Source organism: Pangasianodon hypophthalmus, chromosome 5 (genome assembly GCF_027358585.1).
Source record: "Pangasianodon hypophthalmus isolate fPanHyp1 chromosome 5, fPanHyp1.pri, whole genome shotgun sequence".
NCBI lineage: Eukaryota > Metazoa > Chordata > Actinopteri > Siluriformes > Pangasiidae > Pangasianodon > Pangasianodon hypophthalmus.
The window spans coordinates 4,668,319-4,687,694 of record NC_069714.1 but is presented as its reverse complement, the minus strand read 5'-3'; the positions used below and the strand labels follow the sequence as shown (position 1 = coordinate 4,687,694).

The 19,376-nt window shown below is 38.2% G+C and overlaps 1 long non-coding RNA gene across 2 annotated transcripts in view; it reads right to left on the bottom strand.

Annotated features, from left to right (window-relative positions):
* Positions 1–2,355: 2,355 nt before the first annotated feature.
* The window catches only part of LOC113540309 (uncharacterized), a 70,666-nt gene continuing 53,645 nt past the window's right edge, over positions 2,356–19,376 (bottom strand). Inside the window, exons 3-4 of one of the 2 annotated variants that reach the window (XR_003404018.3) lie at positions 7,545–7,696; positions 2,356–3,090 (exon numbers count right to left, since the gene is read on the bottom strand). This is a non-coding gene — a long non-coding RNA (uncharacterized LOC113540309). Of the gene's footprint in view, positions 3,091–6,843; positions 7,697–19,376 lie in introns of those variants that run through there. The other variant, XR_003404017.3, reaches the window with a different exon arrangement.

Here is a 19,376-nt window from a genome sequence, read left to right as displayed (position 1 = left end):
CTTGTGAATCTTGAGGTGGTAAACTCACAATGTATTGCATCTTGATGGGTTTTTTATTGCTTTTACACTAAAAGTTTAATTTAGTTTTATTTCAATTTGTCTGTGGTTCAATGCACTACAATAGATTATAACTGTAAGTCAGATCCTGGTGTCTGACATGCTGATATTTGATTTAATCAGTAAGTACAGTGCATAAGCAAGGACTAACCAATGGTTAACATATAGATTAATGAGTAAGCTTAAAGGGAGATGAGATGCAAGGAGAAGGAACGTTGATTCGACATCAGTGTTGATGGATTTAGCCAAAGGGTTTAGTTCATATGTTCATATAGGCCCCGTTCACACCTGGCATGCGCCCTGGGTGATCGGATCGTAAGTGGTCAGAGCTAAGTACAGGTGTGATCGGGGTCCAGTGCGTCCCAACCACATTCGGAGGTGGTCTGGGACGTGTATGGCCACATCACATTTGTAGTGTGAACGTGAAAGCATCTCAATACGTTCCAGACAGCAATGAATGACCGACTAATCAACTGCATCATTGCCCTAGCCGGAAAATATGTAATCATCACGAAACAATCGCTCTGAATAGTAGAGCTCTCTGTTGCTAAGCTAATGAGTAAAGACGATGCTATAACAGCAGAGATGCAAACAGTTGCTTTTCGTACTGTAGTTTCATTTGTTGTCTCATCTCTCATTCATTTATAAGTTTCGTTAGCAGACCATACGAATAAAACGTTTGAAACTGTCTACACATGTACACGAGATAGGATTTCTGCCCGAAAATGAATACAGCGGAAGAGTGACGTAATAAATGTTCGTGACAGCCTTTCTGCAGTGGAAATGATGTATGAAATCCGATCACAAGTGGTCACGCTGGAGACGGATTCATAATGCCAGGTGTGAACAGCTATGCGCCTCAGCTGTCCACTTGCGATCCAATCACCCAAGCTGCATGGTAATGCCAGGTGTGAATGGGGTCTCAGTCTCCATATGTCTTTCTACACAAATGTGATGCATGATAGTGTAGTGTCAACTGTCTGCAAAGAATTGTTTGCACTGGTTTCTTCCGTACAGTGCTGTTCTGTTTATCTTTTATACTTTTCTAGTCTTTTCTGCACTGTCCCGTGTCTATATTGTCCTATGTATTTCTTTTTTTGTAGATTTTTGTCTTACACTGTTATGTACCTGTACTTTATGTAGTCCTGAATAACGTGCTACTTCTTTGCTATATCTTGCACTTTGGTCCCAAAGAAACAACACTTCGTTTGATGGGCTGACGTCTGCTGCTCATTCATTTGTTGCCTCACAACAAAGAGTGCATCCAATTTGTTGATGAATTGCAATCCAACCAAATGCAATCCCAACCCAACAAAACACCAAAGAGTAGAGTTTATAGATTGGAAAGTACCAAAATCTCAGACATATTGAGATGAAGTAGTTTTGAAAGTGGACCAAAAACTCCTTTTACAGAGGTTTTGGATGTGGCAAATTCACCACATTGGAGAATTCTTTCATTAGTCTGCTGACAATCGGTTGCAATAGACAGTGAGTAAACACTAATGTAGCCTTTCTCCCTGCTCCAAAATGGATCCACAACTTTTCCCCTCCCCTGTGTTTCTTCCCAATTTGATCACCTGCTACTTCCAACCCACCAGCCAGTTACCAACCGGGAAGGGTGAAGGCTAACATGTACATCCTCTGAGACACATGAAGCCTACATAGATGAGCTCACAGATGCCCACAATTGGTTAGTGTTGCTCTGATTGACATGGGAGAAAGGGTATGCTATCTCTCCCACCCAGAAATCGAGGTCAATTCTGCTCCCTTGGCTCCCAGCCATGGATGGCTATGGCATCATCAGGACTCTTGTGATTGCTCAACAATAAGGTGAATACTTTTCACTCTGGAAACTGCATTTAACTTCATTGGCTTTATTCTTGCTTTGTTTAAATATGACTTGATGGACTGTTTCTCCAGAATCAAAAAGAGAGCATGGCCAGTTTTGCTCCTTTGGCTCCTGGCAACGGATGGCGTATTCAAACTCATGACAATAGGGAGAAGGGTTTTTTTTATTTATTGTGCCACTCAGTAGCATCACTTTTACACATTCAAATATGCAATTTTGCTTTCTTACAGCCGGCTTGTGTGACCGCAAAACATAAAATAGACACAGACCCAAAATAGCATTTGCAAATAGTTTACATTTATTATAAAAATAAATAAAGGTAATTGCTTGGAGGATATAGGGAGTGAATTGGAAGATGGTTGAATGAGTGAGCCTGTCTGTGTGCTCATGTGTGCCTGTACGCTACGGAGATAGATAGATAGATAGATAGATAGATAGAAATGCCCCCCTCCCCTTTATTCCAAAGCACCTCCAAAGGTAGGCCTAAAACTGATTGGCCACCCTCACTGCTCCTGCACTGACACTGCAGGACCAGCGAGGGCGCCTCGACAGCTTACTAGCCAGCTGGATACTTTCACTGGCAAAAAGTTTCAGGAGATAGACCTTGTTTGATTTTTATTGGACCAGAGTACACTCCTTTCCTTAATCTGGCTTTACATCAAGGACAAACCATTCATTAAATGTGCACTGAATAGGCCACACGGGATAATTTGAGGACTTGAACACAGGAATGCCATCGATATTCCATATTAATACGATGATGTTTCTGTCCCTTAACAACTCCATCAGAGTTGCCATTTCTCAAAAAGTTCGTGAAGGTCATTTTCAACTGATGTGTACAGTGCATTAAGAAACTAACCAATTTAATATATATTTAGTAACACAGTTCCTTTCATCCACTGAACAGAAGACCTTTCCATCTTTTACTGCGCCAGTGTGTTCATTACTGTAGTAATGCACATGCAGTAATGGCGCATTTCCGAAAGCCTTGTTGAAAAAGTATCTTTTGTGTAGCAAAACATTTGTCTGGTAAATACATCTGTAGCAGTCACTGATGTTTGAGATCCTGGACTTTTCTCTAACAAGGGTGCAGTTTGAATGCCAAGACAGAGCTCAAACCTTCAAGCATTTTCAGCTTCGCACCTGGGCGATCAATCGGCATCTTTGTTTTGGTTGACGCTATTCTAAAAACACAGAACATAGCCATTTAATATTAAGAAAGGGGATAATATTTTCTAAACATTTCACCTGCAACGTAGTTTTAATAAGTGGAATAAAAAAACACATGGAATTAGTTATGAATATATTTTAACCAGTTCACTGTGCAATATGATTAAAATGTTTTTCTCCATGCAAACAGTATCCAATCAGTAGCAACACCTTTCTAGAATTTTTGAAACTACTGAGATATTGCATTTTACAGTAGACTTCTCATCCATGTTTTCACAAGTACACTGGCTCTCTATGGAATAGTCAGAAGAAGGTCTGAGTTATACCATTTATAACAGCCTGTACAACTTCTAAAGAACTAAAGACCTACTTTTAAAATAAAAGTGAATGTAGAAATGGGTGATATTCTTGTGGAAGATGTCTGAGGCTTGTGTGTGATGACTTCGATCAGGAATTACAACTTAATATTTTCTTATGTGTAAAATATGCTTGTGTGTTTATAATAAAATCCATTTTACAGTCCAAAGCCTTTTTGGTTTATTAAAGGAAAACTAGTCATCTTCAGAATTTAGCCAGTGAAATATAATTTAGGGAAACTTTGGCATGTTTTTGACAAACTACTCGAGAACATCTTGCACTAATATGGCTTTTTGTGCAAACTTTTCTATAAGCTTTTTTGTGAGAAGCTTCAGTGCCTAAAGCACAAAATTACACTGCAAAACAGGACATCTTATCAAGTGAAAATATCTTAAATATAGTCGAATTTTCCTAGTATTTCCAATTATATTACAATAAACCAAATATAAGATTTTTTTAACCAATTTCTAGACATTTTTTAAAACATTTTCAAGCTTAAAATAGCCTCATTCTATTGGCTGGCAATTTTGCTAATTTTAAGCTTTTTTTTTTTTTTTCTAGAAGGAAGCAACATTATCTGCCAGTAGAATAAGACAATTTCAAGCTTGAAATGAGTAAAAAAAAAAGTCTAGAAATATGCTTATTAATCTTATATTTGGTTCACTGTGATCATATAATAGGAAATACTAGATCAATTTGACTATATTCAAGATAGTTTCCCTTGCTAAGATGTGTTTTTTTTTTTTTTGCAGTGTAGGACAAATGGTGTGCTCAGATAATAGACGCTTTCAGTCATATTCTCTATATCATGCTTTCTATGTTGATAGCACAGAGTATTGGAATCTGACCATGAATGCAGTGCTACTTTCATGGTGTACAAACAGGAGAAAACAGAAGCATCGAGCCTTTGGTTCATCTAATAAAAAATAAAACTAAAAAATGGAACAAAACGTCTGGCTTGCACAGAGAGAATGACTTCACGTTCAAATGGAGGCAGACTCAATTCAATGCAGTATTTTTATTGTCAGTAAAAAAGCTATTTATGACCTACCTACCGTATTGAAGAAATGTCTTCACGTTTATGGCAAGGTATTGCAATAACAGTTCTCCAGAATGGATAGTAAACAATACCAAAACCTTCCCTATTTGTAATTTTTCAAAGCTTGTGTGACGTTCCTTGGTCTAAAATAGAGCATATTATAAAACGGTGCTTGTAAGAAGAATAAACACTTCAATTTATAAGAGGTACATGACCAAGCTTCTGGTAAGCATTTTTGTAAGGGACATACTGCCCACTTGGTCACTAAATGGAAAAAAGGCCAACCACAGTAATGGAAACATAAAAGACAGGCTGCCAGTGGAGACTGAGCTAATAATAGGTAGGTAGTGGAGAAAATGTTTTCAAAAATGGTTAAACGCAGTAATAGTCTTAGCAGTTCAATCTTTATAACACTTAAAATAAATGCAGGTTTTCCCAAGCTGAGAAAGTGGCATGCCAGATCAAATTTGTTGGGTGGGCAACGGTTTTTTATCAGCATGTATTCAACTTACTCACCGCTGTAAGATTATCACCAGCCATGGCCAACATGATTTTAAATTATTTTAAAATTTCCCAAACTGTTATATCAGTTTCAACCAGCATCGGAATCATTAATCTGAGAAGTCAAACACCGGAAAATGCCAAGTGACAGTGTTAGTGTGTCCTGGTCCTAGGTCCCTGGAGGACTAGTGGTTAGGCCACGGCGCTCTTACCACCACAGCACGGGCTTCATTCAGGGTTCGAGTGCTGATCCTAAGCCCGCATGTAATTGGGGAGGGTTGTGTCAGGAAGGGCATGGCATAAACACTGTGCCAAATCAAATATATGGACCAATGATCTGCTGTAGCAACCCCTAACAGGAGCAGCCAAAAGAACAACAACAATGTTTTCATGGTCCTGGGTTGATTCAACTAAATAAAAAACAGGAAACTTGAATGTTCAAATGTGCTAATAGGGGCTTTCGCTGTTTTTAATGTTTCCAGGCATGTGTCATGATCAATTTTCTCAGAAAATACAAGCATTGTATCGTGTTATTTATTTATTTATTTACTTATTTACATATTTATTTGAGATAAAATGTTTTATCCAGTACAGTAAATTGCCTTCCTGTAAATAAATCTAATTAAAAATTTGGAAATCAATTGCGCTTAGTTGAAAGCACTATACACGCTTGTACATCTGGCACACCTGTAGCAGGAAATGATAGACAGGAATGCTGTGTCCTTGCCAAAGACAGCACAAGTCCAGCAGCTGGTGACACTGCCAACGAAAACATGCACTCCTGAAAGATAGGACCGATGACTCTTTAATTTCACAAAGTTCCGGTTTCCGGTGTTTGTTTGTGCTCATGTTGGATATTGAGGTTTTTGTAGCGTCTCTGAATTGGTCGAACTTGAATTCTGGTTCGATCAAAGGTGGCACTTAGTTCCAAAACTGCTGCCTTATGTAATCTAAAAATTATCTAATAAGTATGAAAGAAAATCTGTCAGCACATGAGGTGTAGATTGAGTGTATAATAAAGCTAATTTTATCCATTCAGTGAAAGTTTGCACCATTATCAGTAAGAACTTATCAAAGAACTGGTCAGATGAACAATAAGGATATTGTTCAAGAAAAAAAATGGAACAAACATCTTAAAAGATAGGGTTTGGAGTGTACTTTATTTTATTTTTTTTATTTTTACTTGTATTTCACTAGGCTATTAACTATCATCCACATTTTTTGTGGGTGAGGTCATCAGATCTTAAGGAGGGGTGAAGCACAAAAATAACTCAGACACAGACAGAGGCTGGATGTCAATACCAGTCCACCAGTCAGTCTCTTTGTAAACATGAGTATCTGTCATGAGGGATTGGGAACTGATAACAAAAGTAATAGATATCCTCCCAGTCATGTAATAGTGTATTCACAGTGGGAAGTTGGGTTGCTGTGGTAAACATCATGATGCCAGTTATGTCTAAGACTCCAGCCTCATCAATATCACCGTCTATAGCTTTAAACCTCCCTACTGTACCATGATGTGTTATTGCTGTTGATATTTACTGACATCCATTTCTCAGTCAACTGGTCAATTGATACAAGAAGAAAAGAACTGTGTGATTTCAGGATCTGATGATATGTAGGTCTTAATAAAATCAAATAGTGATCATCATAAACGCCCAAACCAAATGTTGCAGTAGCATTGATCTAGAAATCTGCTGTTTAAACTTTCCAAATATCTACATAATATAATCCCTAACTTTATCACAGCTGACCCAGGTAAACTGTTCTGAATATCTGTGACTTTACTCATCTTATGCAATGTCTGAGCTGCCGCTGGTACAGAGGCTTGAAGTGGAACATAGACATAGTAATGACGATAGATGTAAAGTACTTTGGTAAATATGATGAGTCCACATTTTATATTGAAAGTCTCAAACTCCAGAGATTAGAACCTAGAGAGTCTTTTTGAGCTTGCTAAGCTTCAGTACAGATTGAGTTATGTAGAAAGTCTCAATTACAGAAAACCTATACAATCACAGTCAGACAAATCAGTAAAATGTTCAAAATAAACACATTTTGACAATAAGAGCAACACTGTGTGACCAGAGAATGGATTCTTTACATGGAGTTTTTGGATATTGGATATATTATAAGTATAAAATCCCCCACTGTAATGCCATACACTGGGCTAGCAGGGTAGAATATACTATAGTTAACTGAAGCAGAAAGAACCTAATGGTGTTCGCAAACAAATAACCAATTTCTGCCCCTGCTATCAGAACCAAGAGTCAATAGTATACAATGAAATATGACTAATACCTTAGCCAGTAATAATCCAGTGTTACATCCTGGCATAGGGTCAGGCCATAGCAACCTTATTCAAAGCGTATATGGATAGGCAAGATGCAATGTTCCCTCTGATTTTATTTCTTGCTGAGCAAAATCTATTACTATTGGGCAGACCTTTCTGCCATTTGAGCAGAAATACCCCATGAGCCACACAGTTTGCTCCTGCAATCTCTGTGTGTTTTCGAAAAAAAAAAGAAAAAAAGAAAAATGCAATGCTGTTTAGCTGAGAGTCAAGTGTACCTCTGGCTGGTCCAAGCTGCACTGCAATCATCTGTCAGTTACTCCAATTGACTAACACATTTCTGGGTCTGCGTTCTGCATGGATTTTTTTCTGCATGGGAGCATCATCAGATATGCCTGCCAACAGTGGTGAGATGCCACAGCCAACTTCCCTACACAAAAGTTAAGCAAGAAAACAAAGTACATACTCAGAAACACATAAACCCAACCCCCAAGCAAAATGGCCTACACCCTATACCCAGTGAAACAAAGTCACTATATACAGAATATACTTATATTGTAATGATTTATAGAGAAATTATTCAGGCGTTCATCTCATTTCGTATTGACTACCACTGCAGTCAATCATTCCTTGTCGTCCTGCCTACATTTAGTTCAGAATGCTGCTGTCAAGTTGCTCACAGGCACAAAGATGAGAGTACATTACACCAGTCTTCACTTCGCTTCACTGGCACCCAGTTCATTTTAGAGTTCAGTTTAAAGTTCTGTTATATGTTTGTAAAACTCTTAATAGGCTGGTCCCTCTTGATATTGTTTTTATATCTTTATATATTACATCAGATTGTGCAAAGATCCTTGAGATCTTCCTCACAAAATCTACTGGCTGTTTCAAGCTCACCATTAAATGTCCATAGACTCTGGCACAGATAACCAACAGCTATTAGACATGCCCCTCCAATTTGGGATTCAAATTTGTCTTAAAACCTACTAGTACATTGTTTTGTTTGGTGCTTTTATCTGTTTGGTTATATATTACCAAATACTATATATATATATATATATATATATATATATATATATATATATATATATATATATATATATATATATACACATATATATATACAGTCAGGTCCATAAATATTGGGACAGTGACACAGTTTTGGTAATTTTGCCTCTGTACACCACCACAGTGGATTTGAAATGAAGCAATCAAGATGTGACTGAAGTGTAGACTTTCAGCTTTAATTCAAGGGGTTTAACAAAAATATTGCATTAACCGTTTAGGAATTACAGCCATTTTTTACAGAGTTCCTCCATTTTCACAGGCTCAAAAGTAATGGGACAATTGACTGATAAGCAGTTTCATGGCCAGCTGTGGCCTGTTTCCTCCTTATATCATGATAAATTAAAGAGATAAAAGGTCTGGAGCTGATTCCAAGTGTTGAATTTGCATTTGGTAGCTGTTCATGGGAACTCTCAATATGCCGTCCAAAGAGGTGTTGATGCAAGTGAACGAGGCCATCATTAGGCTGAAAAACCAAAACAGACCTATCAGAGAGATAGCAGAAACTTTAGGAGGGCCAAATCAACAATTTGGTACATTCTTAAAAAGAAGGAATGCACTGGCGAGCTCAGCAACACCAAAATGCCTGGGAGACCACAGAAAACAACTAAAGTGGATGATTGCAGAATTCTTTTCTTATTGAAGAACAACCCCTTCACAACATCTAGCCAAGTCAGGAACACTCTGGAGGAGGTAGGCCTATCATTGTCAAAGTCTACAATCAAGAGCCACCTTCATGAATGTAAATACAGATGGTTTACCTCAAGATGCAAACCGCTGGTAACACTCAAGAACACAAAGGTCAGATTAGACTTTGCTAAAAAACCTCTAAAAAAAGCCTGACCAGTTCTGATGCAAGATTAACTTGTAACAGAATGATGGGAAGAGAAAAGTATGGAGAAGGAAAGGAAGGGCTCATGATCCAAAGCATACCACATCATCCGTCAAACATGTGGAGGCAGTGTTATGGCATGGGCATGTTTGGCTGCCAATGGAACTGGGTCACTGGGGTTTATTGATAATGTGACTGTTGATAGAAGTAGCAGGATGAATTCTGAAGTGTACAGAGCTATACTTTCTGCTCAGATTCAGTCAAATGCTGCAAAACTGATAGGACAGCGCTTTACAGTACAGATGGATAACAACCCAAAACATACTGAGAAAGCAGCCCAAGAGCTTGGAAATTAAATGTTCTTAAATGGCTGAGTCAGTCACCTGACCTCAACCCAACTGAGCTGCTTTTCACTTACTGAAGACAAATCTGAAGGCAGAATGACCCACAAACAAGCAGCAACTGAAGATGGCTGCAGTAAAGACCTGGCAAATCATCTCAAGGGAGGAAACTCAGCATTTGGTGATGCCCATGGGGTCCAGACTTCAGGTAGTCATTGATTGCAAAGGATTTACCTCCAAGTAATAAAAATAAATCTAATATTTATGATTATATTAGTTTGTCCCATTACTTTTGAGCCTGTGAAAATGGAGGAACTCTGTAAAAATCATTAATTATTGTACCATTTCTTTGATGCTTTGAGTCAAAACAAAGCAAAAAAAAAAACACAGTGGGCAAGCCTCTCTTTTTTCTCTTTCTTGAAGTTAATAAGATGAAAAATGCAGCTTGTCATGTGACTGAGAAACAGGGGAGCGCAAAAACAATCTCCACATGACACATAACTGTTACAAAGTGAAGACTTCTTGTTTTTTTCATGACCATATTTTTTTATAATCTGGTAATTATCAGCCTTAGATTATGTGGAGCGTCCTCCATACCAGTCCCTGTGTATGAGCCGTTACTATAGAAACAATAACATATTAGAACGAGCATGATGATATAAACCTGTCATTTATATTACAGCCAGAACTGTGCCATTAGAGAAAATGATTGCACACCTTCTGATTTGAGAATTCTTTGTGAATTCTTTATACCCTGTGGTATAAAAATGCTTCATAAATAAATCCTACTTTCTTACTCATTACACAGCGAACAAAGCTAAAAGGATCTAGACACCAAAATCAAAGGGGAAAGAGCGAATATCTAAGGTCCAATATCAAGCACAAGATTCAGTAACAATCAGATCAGTGTATCCACAAGCAACAAGAGCTAAGCTTTAAGCTAACAGGTCTAATTGGCCAGTGACTCAAATAATGACTCACAGAGCAATAATGAGGCATGGGGAAATCTAGAGCATGTGGACTGGAGCGCAGGAGTGAACTGTAATGGACTGGACCTCTAGAAAACCTAAAATGGACTCCAAACACTAAGAGAAAGAACATTCAACAAAGACAGAATATTCAGAAAAAAAAGATGTGTAGCTTCCGGGGATCTGTTCATCATACTGATTCGTTAGAGCTACAGCTAGCTAAGTAACATTAGTGAAATGGAAACAAGGCTACAGTCACTCTGGCTGTTTATTAAGGTAAAATAATACACATGTGCTGAATAGTTGGTTATTTTAAAAGGGATTGCCCAGAATGGAGCAAAACTGTTGCCAGTATCTGACTGCTAAGAAATATGCTTTCCCTCCTAGCTGGCAAGCTATCCTATAATTACTCATAGCTGCTAATTCAAGTCAGGAGGAACATAAATGAATGAAACTCAGATGTGGCGAACTCAATTATCTCTAAACATAACACATAAGCTTGATTCAGTGTAAAATGAACACACTCCAATGCTTTCAGCTCAGTAGCTAGCTGAACCATTTATCCAAAAATCAATTGTGTTAGCTTATGTTCCCATTCAATTTCTGGTGATATTTCATTATCAGTAAAACATTTTTATGAGCAGATAATCAAGCCACAGCATGAATGACATCAGGAACGGCATAGTAGCACTTGTTTAGGGATCAGTGAGACTATTAATATAGTGTGGCGGTCCTTCATATGGTCCAAATTTAGAGTTTTTCTACTATACATTGTTCTGAAATCTACATGTCTTCCTAAACTGCATGTATCATAACTACAAGTAAAGTTCTATCATTTTAAAGTCTGATTACCTCCAAATTCCACTGATTCATTCCAATTCCACTAAGCAACGACTCTACACCACTGATAAATCGTTAGCTTTTATAAATTTATAATGGGAAATGAGTTCTCATTTTGATTATCAGCATCATCCACATCATTCTCTGTCACATCACCTGAGGTAAACATTCCTTATGACATTTTAACGCAGACTGACTGTTCTCACCACCATGGCTGATAAACTGACTCCTTACTGAACATGATTTTCGCAGGTATAGAGCCAAGGCAAGGTTAGAAATTAACCTAAAGAAAACATTTCTACAATGTAAATATTTAAATTTTTTTTTTTATTGAAGGAGAGATTTCAAAGTACATTATTGCCAGAAATACTCAATTGTGGTCAATATTTTGTGCTGTTATTTTCACAGGCAGCTACACAATTTTGTTGGTTTCACATGAATAACCCTTGATACAGCCAACCCAGCTTAGTATGTGAATCTTAATATGAACGAAATTAAAATACTAATAGTATATATCTTATTGTGATATCAAAACAATAGAATTAATCCAAAGGGCACTGATAAGGGTGATGGTTATACCCTTGGATCCGCCCATAATTCAAGCTTAAGCATGAACACAATAGAAAACCTTGCAAGCACAAGCATATCAATTTCTTTAATTTTCTTTTATTCTAGCTCTGTATATAAAGCTGGGGAAGCAGCTGTGCACTTCCCACGCCCGGATCAACTCATGGTGGTCTCATCCACCCTTGGGAGCGAATGTCAGGGCATATCAGCTCCTCTCCACGAGGCCACATTGTCACACACCATGGATTAAATGCATGCTCTGGAATTTGAAGGCTTTTCTTCCTACACACACACACACACACACACACACACACACACACACACACACACACACACACCACCTACCCACCTTTCTGGCAGTGAGCTCTGCTAATCTGTACCTGTGGAAAACAATTACCGTGTGTGTGTAAGGGTGAATTCCAGGGATCTACCCAGGAAGTTAGCATTAGGGTTAGACAATCAACTATTCTCTGAAAAAAAGACTGGACTCTGGTGGCTTTTCATGTAATTACAGACGTGTGTTGGTGAGCGGGTGAAACGATCCAGTCATGCTGTCATTTCAAGACAAGAAAGCAGCTTCAAATACAGCACTGCTCTATTTTATTCTTCTGTAATAAAGACTGACACTAATGCAATTTGTACAAGTCTGTCTTATCTCGGTCCTATTAATTTTGCATTTCCGTGACATGCAATTTATGGTGTCATGACCTCAATAATTCTTCATGATTCCAGCATGAAACCTTTCACGTAAGGTCCCTTCACGCAGTGTCAGCTCAGCAGAGTAACATTTGATCATGACTTTTGAGCAAGTCTCCCCCTTCCCTGTCTCTGCTTGGGCTGATCTTTTCAGAAGGTACAGTACACAATGGATAGCTGTAAAGGTCAAAAGTGAGTACGGCAAAGAACATCACCCTAAGGATGAATGTGATCCACAACTTTCTCTACAAATTGTCTACCAACACGGCAAAACTCAATACTTCACGGTGCAAACTTTTGACTCTAATTAATATAAAGAGGATTTGTACGCGCTTCTAGACAGACTTTGAATTCGGAACCTTTGTGAAATAAATGAGAAGCAACTCACATTCAAGTTCTTTGAGCTCTCAGAGGTAATCGAGGTAATTAGGTATGAAATCATCCATGCAAGGCTTGTTGCTTTTCCTGCTCCAGGGTGAAGGGGGTTGGGAATTAATCATATTGAAGACTGTGATTAAGTGGGCTGGTGAATTGAGGGTCATAAAAGCCAACACAGTCGTATAATAAGACTTCTTACCACCGTGGATGATGCTGTTTTTCATTGTAATGTTCGATTTAACTGCAAGACATTAATGACTTCATTGGAGGCAGTGTTTGGGGGAGTCCTGAACACTGAAGGAGCGAGTTTGACAAGCAAGGCTATATTGGATAATGAATGAAATATTCTGACTAAAACGAATACTCGTCTTCAGATCTATATAGAATCCACAAAAGGTTCTTGCAAGAATAAAGTTCATATGATGTTGCATAAGAAATCCTGCAATAGCTGAGCTGTAGGCTGAAACAAGAAAAGAAACTGCTTCATTTGAAATCACTGGGTTCTCATACAGCGGTCTGCTCTAATCACACATGGAATCACGAATATCATGGCTTTAATGATGATATATGGTAAGCTGTGGTAGATTTAGTCCTGCTGAGCCACACAGGTGCATGCAGATGGAGGTGAGTGAGTGGACTGGGCCGAGTGCCAGACAGAACCTTCATCTGGGTGGTCGAGTGCCATGGAGAGGTAAACAGAGGTGCATAAAGAAAGACAGCTGTAGCACACAAACACACAGGTCCTACATTACAGTGCTGCATTCAACACTTTCATGTCAACATCCCCCGACACCCCGGTACATGTTTTTCAATAGGAATGCTTCAGTAGGATTGCTAAAATAACTTTTTTGGCATAATTTTCCTTCCAGTCATGTTGACTTGGTCACCGTTTTAACTTCAGTTGAGCTGATAACAACGAGAAGGATTCTCCTTGGAGGAAAAAGGGTACGTTAAAAACAACATACATTGGGAAAAGATCAACATGATGAAATATAGTTTTGAAATAACTGAAATTTGAGAGAAAGACCATGTCTGAAGCTCCACCATCTGCAAAGATATATGTTCACACTAGCAAGCTCCAAGTCAGCCATGTTGCTTCTAGTTTCTTTTGAGTGTCTTGAAACTGATACTGTTGAGTTCTTCTGAAAAACGGCAGTGGTTACGCTACTAGTTAAACACAAGTTCACTTCCACACGTCAGTGTGAAAATTGGTTGTTTGATTTACATGCTAGGCTTCATGCTAACGTGTAACATTGGCAGATTAGCAGTGAAAGCTAACTGTACTAGCTACATACACACACTAGATATGCCAACGATCCCTGCTGCTGTCTTCCAAGCTTTGTTTTACTTCGTAATGTCTCTATACACATTTAATAACTTTAAACTGTTGTTGTTGTTGTGGTTGTAGACGACAGAACTAGACAAAACCAAGGTTACACCTTTTCTTTCCATTTTTGTGCATCAGACAGTAATTGCAGTTAGGAATATACGTTGAGTGGGTTAGTTAAAAAAAAAAAAGTGTCAGACTACATTTGATTACTACATCTGAATTTCCAATTTCAATTATTCAAGCCAATCTTTTGGATTTGTCGCTTTACGGCATCATACCTAATGTGTATACTCACGATACACGATGTCCAAGCAGCCTTAGTAGCCGAGTGAAGATAAGCCAATGAGAGAGCCGCTTTTTCCACTCCAGCTAAACAACGACTTATTACACAATGAGTGTAGAAACATTCTTGCGAATAAAGGCAACACCTCGGCAATTAACAAAGCTCAAGAAGCCGCAAAAATATATGACAGAGCAAATGCATACTAAAATAAACAAATTATAACAAACCATATTTAAGTTGGTTCTATAGTCAAAAGTATCATCCTAAATGCATACTTGATCTCAAGTAAAAAGTACAAATAGTAAACTATGACAAAGTCACATAACTGGGGAATTTTTTTGTAGCTGTAATTTAAGGCCAGATTTTTATTCAGTGTGCTGTGTTCATAAAATTTTTGAGATGTTTATTATTTTTTAAAATCCTTTATTAACTGTATGACTTATCCTACACAGGGTCACAGGAGGAGCCTGGAGTCTGTCCCAGGGGAATCAGAGCACAAGGCAGGGGACACCCTGGACAGGGTACCAACCCATTGCAAGGCACAATTGCGCGCACACACACGCGCACACACACACACGCTACAGACAATTTAGAGAGGGAGGAAACTGGAGTACCTGGAGCGAACCCCTGAAGCATGGCGAGAACATGCAAACTCTGCACACGCAGGGTGGAGGCGGGACTCAAACCCCGAACCCTGGAGGTGTGAGTCAAACGTTTTTTTTTTTTTTAATACATAATGTTTTCATGATTACTTTTAGAAAAGATGGGTTTGAATTTGGAAATTGTTGAAGATTTTCCTAACTTCTGTTATTGCTGCTACTGCAGTAAGAAAAGAATCATATAATATTTAGATAGTTACTCAGGCCAACATCTTGTAGTCAATTTTTACTCCATCAACAGTGTTCATAGAATCTTCATACAATATTGATGAAGGATTTTTTTAATCCTCTTATTGAAATGTGATTTAGTAATGCCATGAATAAGAATGTTATAAATAAATTAAGGTTTCTAACCCAACACTAAGGATGAAAATTAATGACACTAATGAAAAAATTGCATCCCAGATTACCAGACATGTAATTAAAAATGGTTTTCATGTTATTCTTGATGAAAGGATAAGCTCTTTAGATAGAAGCGTTTTCCCTTCGCATGTAAGATATCAGGAAAATATCACGTGTTGAGGATTTTGTTTTATTAATGGCAAGAAAGCTTAGACAAGTTGGAAATCTAAATTCAATAAAAATCTGGCTATATAAACAGAACAATTATTCTTGAGTATTGTTTACGCCCAAGAGGACTACGAAAGAACAAGGCTTGGGCAATAAAATTCATCAAGGTAAATGAAGCTTCAAAACTACCCTGACACGGAGCAGGTTTGTCCAAATCATGTGTTGCCATAGTACCTCAGAGGGGTGGGGCTTATGATTAGCATCGTTTGTGGAACAAAAGTTGACAAATTAGCCGAGTTTGTTGAAATAAACCTGATTTATTGTGTTAGCGCGCATCATAGACTATCCCCCTGGTCGTTAAGTTGATGGTGTGGTCAGTACTCGCAAACAGGAAGTTGTGTATATGTACAGTACATGTGTATGTGTGTGGACCAACACAATTTTCACTCAACAATGAAAATTCTGTCATCATGATAAAACTTGGAATCTTGTCATGCTTATTTAACCAAAATGTGACTTTTGTTAGAATAAATAAAAGATTTACTCTGACTTTCTGAGGTTGGGATTGAGTTTAAGTATATCAGTATTGAGATTTTAGTAATTAGGTTCTATAAAACCAAACACTTTAAATAGAATACTACAAGTGTGTGTGTGTGCCTGTTTATTACGCTTGTTAAAGATGGTGTTACTCCATCTCTCTTACAAAACATATTAACATGTGAAAAATGTAATTTGGTGTACACTATTTATATACCACACATATGTCCTGTGTATAATCAGGTATAATCAGGTATAATCGCACCTTCACTGTAATTATGACAAAGTGCCATCTGCGGCATCGCACTGCTCAGTGAACAGCATTTACTGACACACTGCACTGAAAACAAGCTCATTCCATACGACGCTGAGACAGACACACACACACGATCTGACAGCGTTATCTGGAGAGCTGCACATTAATAAAGCCGTTTGTCATATTGCAGGGTTGTGAGGCCTCCACATTCAAAGCAGATTTTTTTTTTTTCTTTTTTGGAAGTGTGGAAGAGCTCCATCTGGCTCTGGAGGGTGATGGCGGAGCGCCGGGGGAACAGCTGGAAGCCCACCTGTTCCTTAGCACCTCCTTTTCACCCACAGATTAAAGGATTCATCGAGAAATGAGGCGATACAGTACCCATGGCACATAGACTTAATTTGTGATATAGGAAATGTCAGAAAAAAAATGACTGACATGCCATTCTCTGAATGTGCACACATGAGACTTAGAAAAAATTATATAAGGTTGAAAGGCTCTATCTTTCCATCTATCTATCTATCTATCAACGTCTAAAACATCAGATATTGAACAAGTCCACAGACATTCAAAAGTTGTCCTAAATATTGATACTGCATTGGACGTCTAACAGACATACAGATTAGTGTTTGAACCAACCGACATGATCCAGATGTAATCTGTAGGTCTCTTGCAAGTCACGTTTTTGCTTGGTTTCGAGCCTGGACCCATCCTGGGTCCACAGGTCCTGGGAGTCTAAGAGGTCACGAATGACATATAAGAATAAAGACTGGCTCGTCTGAGGATTAATATTTACAGCTAATACTATAGGGGGATGATTTTATTCAATCTAACAATGTCACAAAAAGATCCTGTACATGGTCAAGTTTGATCTGTGCTTGGATTTCTTGCTACTGACACATTTCAAAGAGAGAAAAGTGACCGATGTGGTATGTCTCAAGCTACAATGAGCCGTATAGGTCCTAGTGCGCTGTGTGCCATCATCGGGCATGTTCATGAATACATCATACTGTATTCTGGCAAAAGAGGAGAAATTTAGCTATTCGTTTAAACTACATCGCAAGCTTTATTTTCAACCTTTTCAATTTGCAGTGATTGGCATATTTGCTTTAAACTTAAAATCTCAATGTTAGTGTGTCTGTGCTTAATTCTGAAGATTTATTTTTATTGACAATCCACTGCCCTAATACACTTGACTACATACAATACATCTTCAAAAAGCAGCAGTGGGATGTTATGGTAGTTAGCTATGGAAAGTTTATCTCATACTGTCATACTGTATATGAGAGGGGACAGGGGTTGTGTATGAAATTATATATATATATATAATCAGGAATATTTGACAAATTTGGTAAGTTTTCTGTCAATTTAAGTGAAATCTGCAGTTCCACTAAAGCCACAGTCTCATATACAGTATTCCTGGGTTTACCTACAACGTAAAATACATTTTAAACAAAAGTAATGTCTATAAAGGATACAGAAGATTGTACACACCATCTCTTGTCAGAGCTTAAAAAAGCCAGAAAGTGCATGCCTGCAAGCGACATTGCTGGCTGTCGTTATACGCCTACAAGTCAACTCAGTGTAAGCCATCTAGTCTTGTATTTGTGACAAATTAACTAACACTAATGACAAGGCAGGCAACCACTAATGAGGAAATATGTTGCACACTAACATCATAAAAATACATTACTATCCCTTCTTGCTAAAGAATTAGCAGCTAGAAGCTTGGAAAATGGGATTAAGTCAAATAGCAGGACTATGGCTACGATACCCACCCTATAATCATTCTGCTTTTTCTTTTGTAGGCAGGATTGAGGGCTTGTTTCCAAGAAACAATGCTTGTGAAGTGCACAGGTCTGGGCTAATGGCCCTTAATAGTAGCGAATTAGCGCTTGTCAATGGTAATGCCTGCATTATTGCGTATTATGTAATACTGTGTTATGTTGTGCGAGGAAGAACATTATTTGTCTTACAGTGCTGACATTAGTAATCAAGCATGTCTAATTGTGTGTGTGCGTACTTTCAATAAACAAGCCTTCTGTTGGCTTAAAAATGAGAGGAGTCTGAACTAGAACGGTAAAAGTTAAGTGTGTCTGCTTCAGTTAAAAGCATGTCGAAAAAGTCTAGTGCCCACAGCTCTTCCTTTCTCATTTCACAAAAACATTCTAAAGCACTTCAGAATTGCAAAATCAGTCCATTAAAAGGTGCTGATGTAGCTAACAGTAATAAGAACACAGGTGGAACCACTTCGAAAATTTTTCCTTTTTCGTTATTAGCCATGTTCATGCTAGCATTTCACCATTATGTGCAAGAAAAAGATGATTTACAGAACATTAAGCTCCATGCCATTCACTATATGTCATAACTAATGAGACATAAATTCAGATTCTATTGCACAGACCAGCACAATATCTGATCTGTTGCTATGTGTGGTACTGCTAAGGTGCTTATGGGTAAAAGGGGACTCACAGATCATCTACATCTCCAGCACTTGCCTGATTGGAGCCTCTTCAGGTCCTGGTCACTTGCACATCACTCTTCCTAGAACATCTGCTGTGGAAAATTTCATTTGGGAATCAGGGAGCTTGAGCCGCACATTGTTTGATGGATGACTCGGAGAGCTCTCGACCCTCTTTGAGAGCAGCAGGATTCAGATGAGGACATCCCAAAATTATAGCACCCATGATGACCGTTTATATTTGTTTCTGAGGTAAATTACAACACAGCAATTCCGTGTTGTATTCATGTTGCAGACATTCAACATGATTGCATCCAATATTTGACTCATGAGAAATTTTTAAGGCTATTTATTCTCGAAACTGAATCGTGCTTTGCAGTGTAAAAGTAC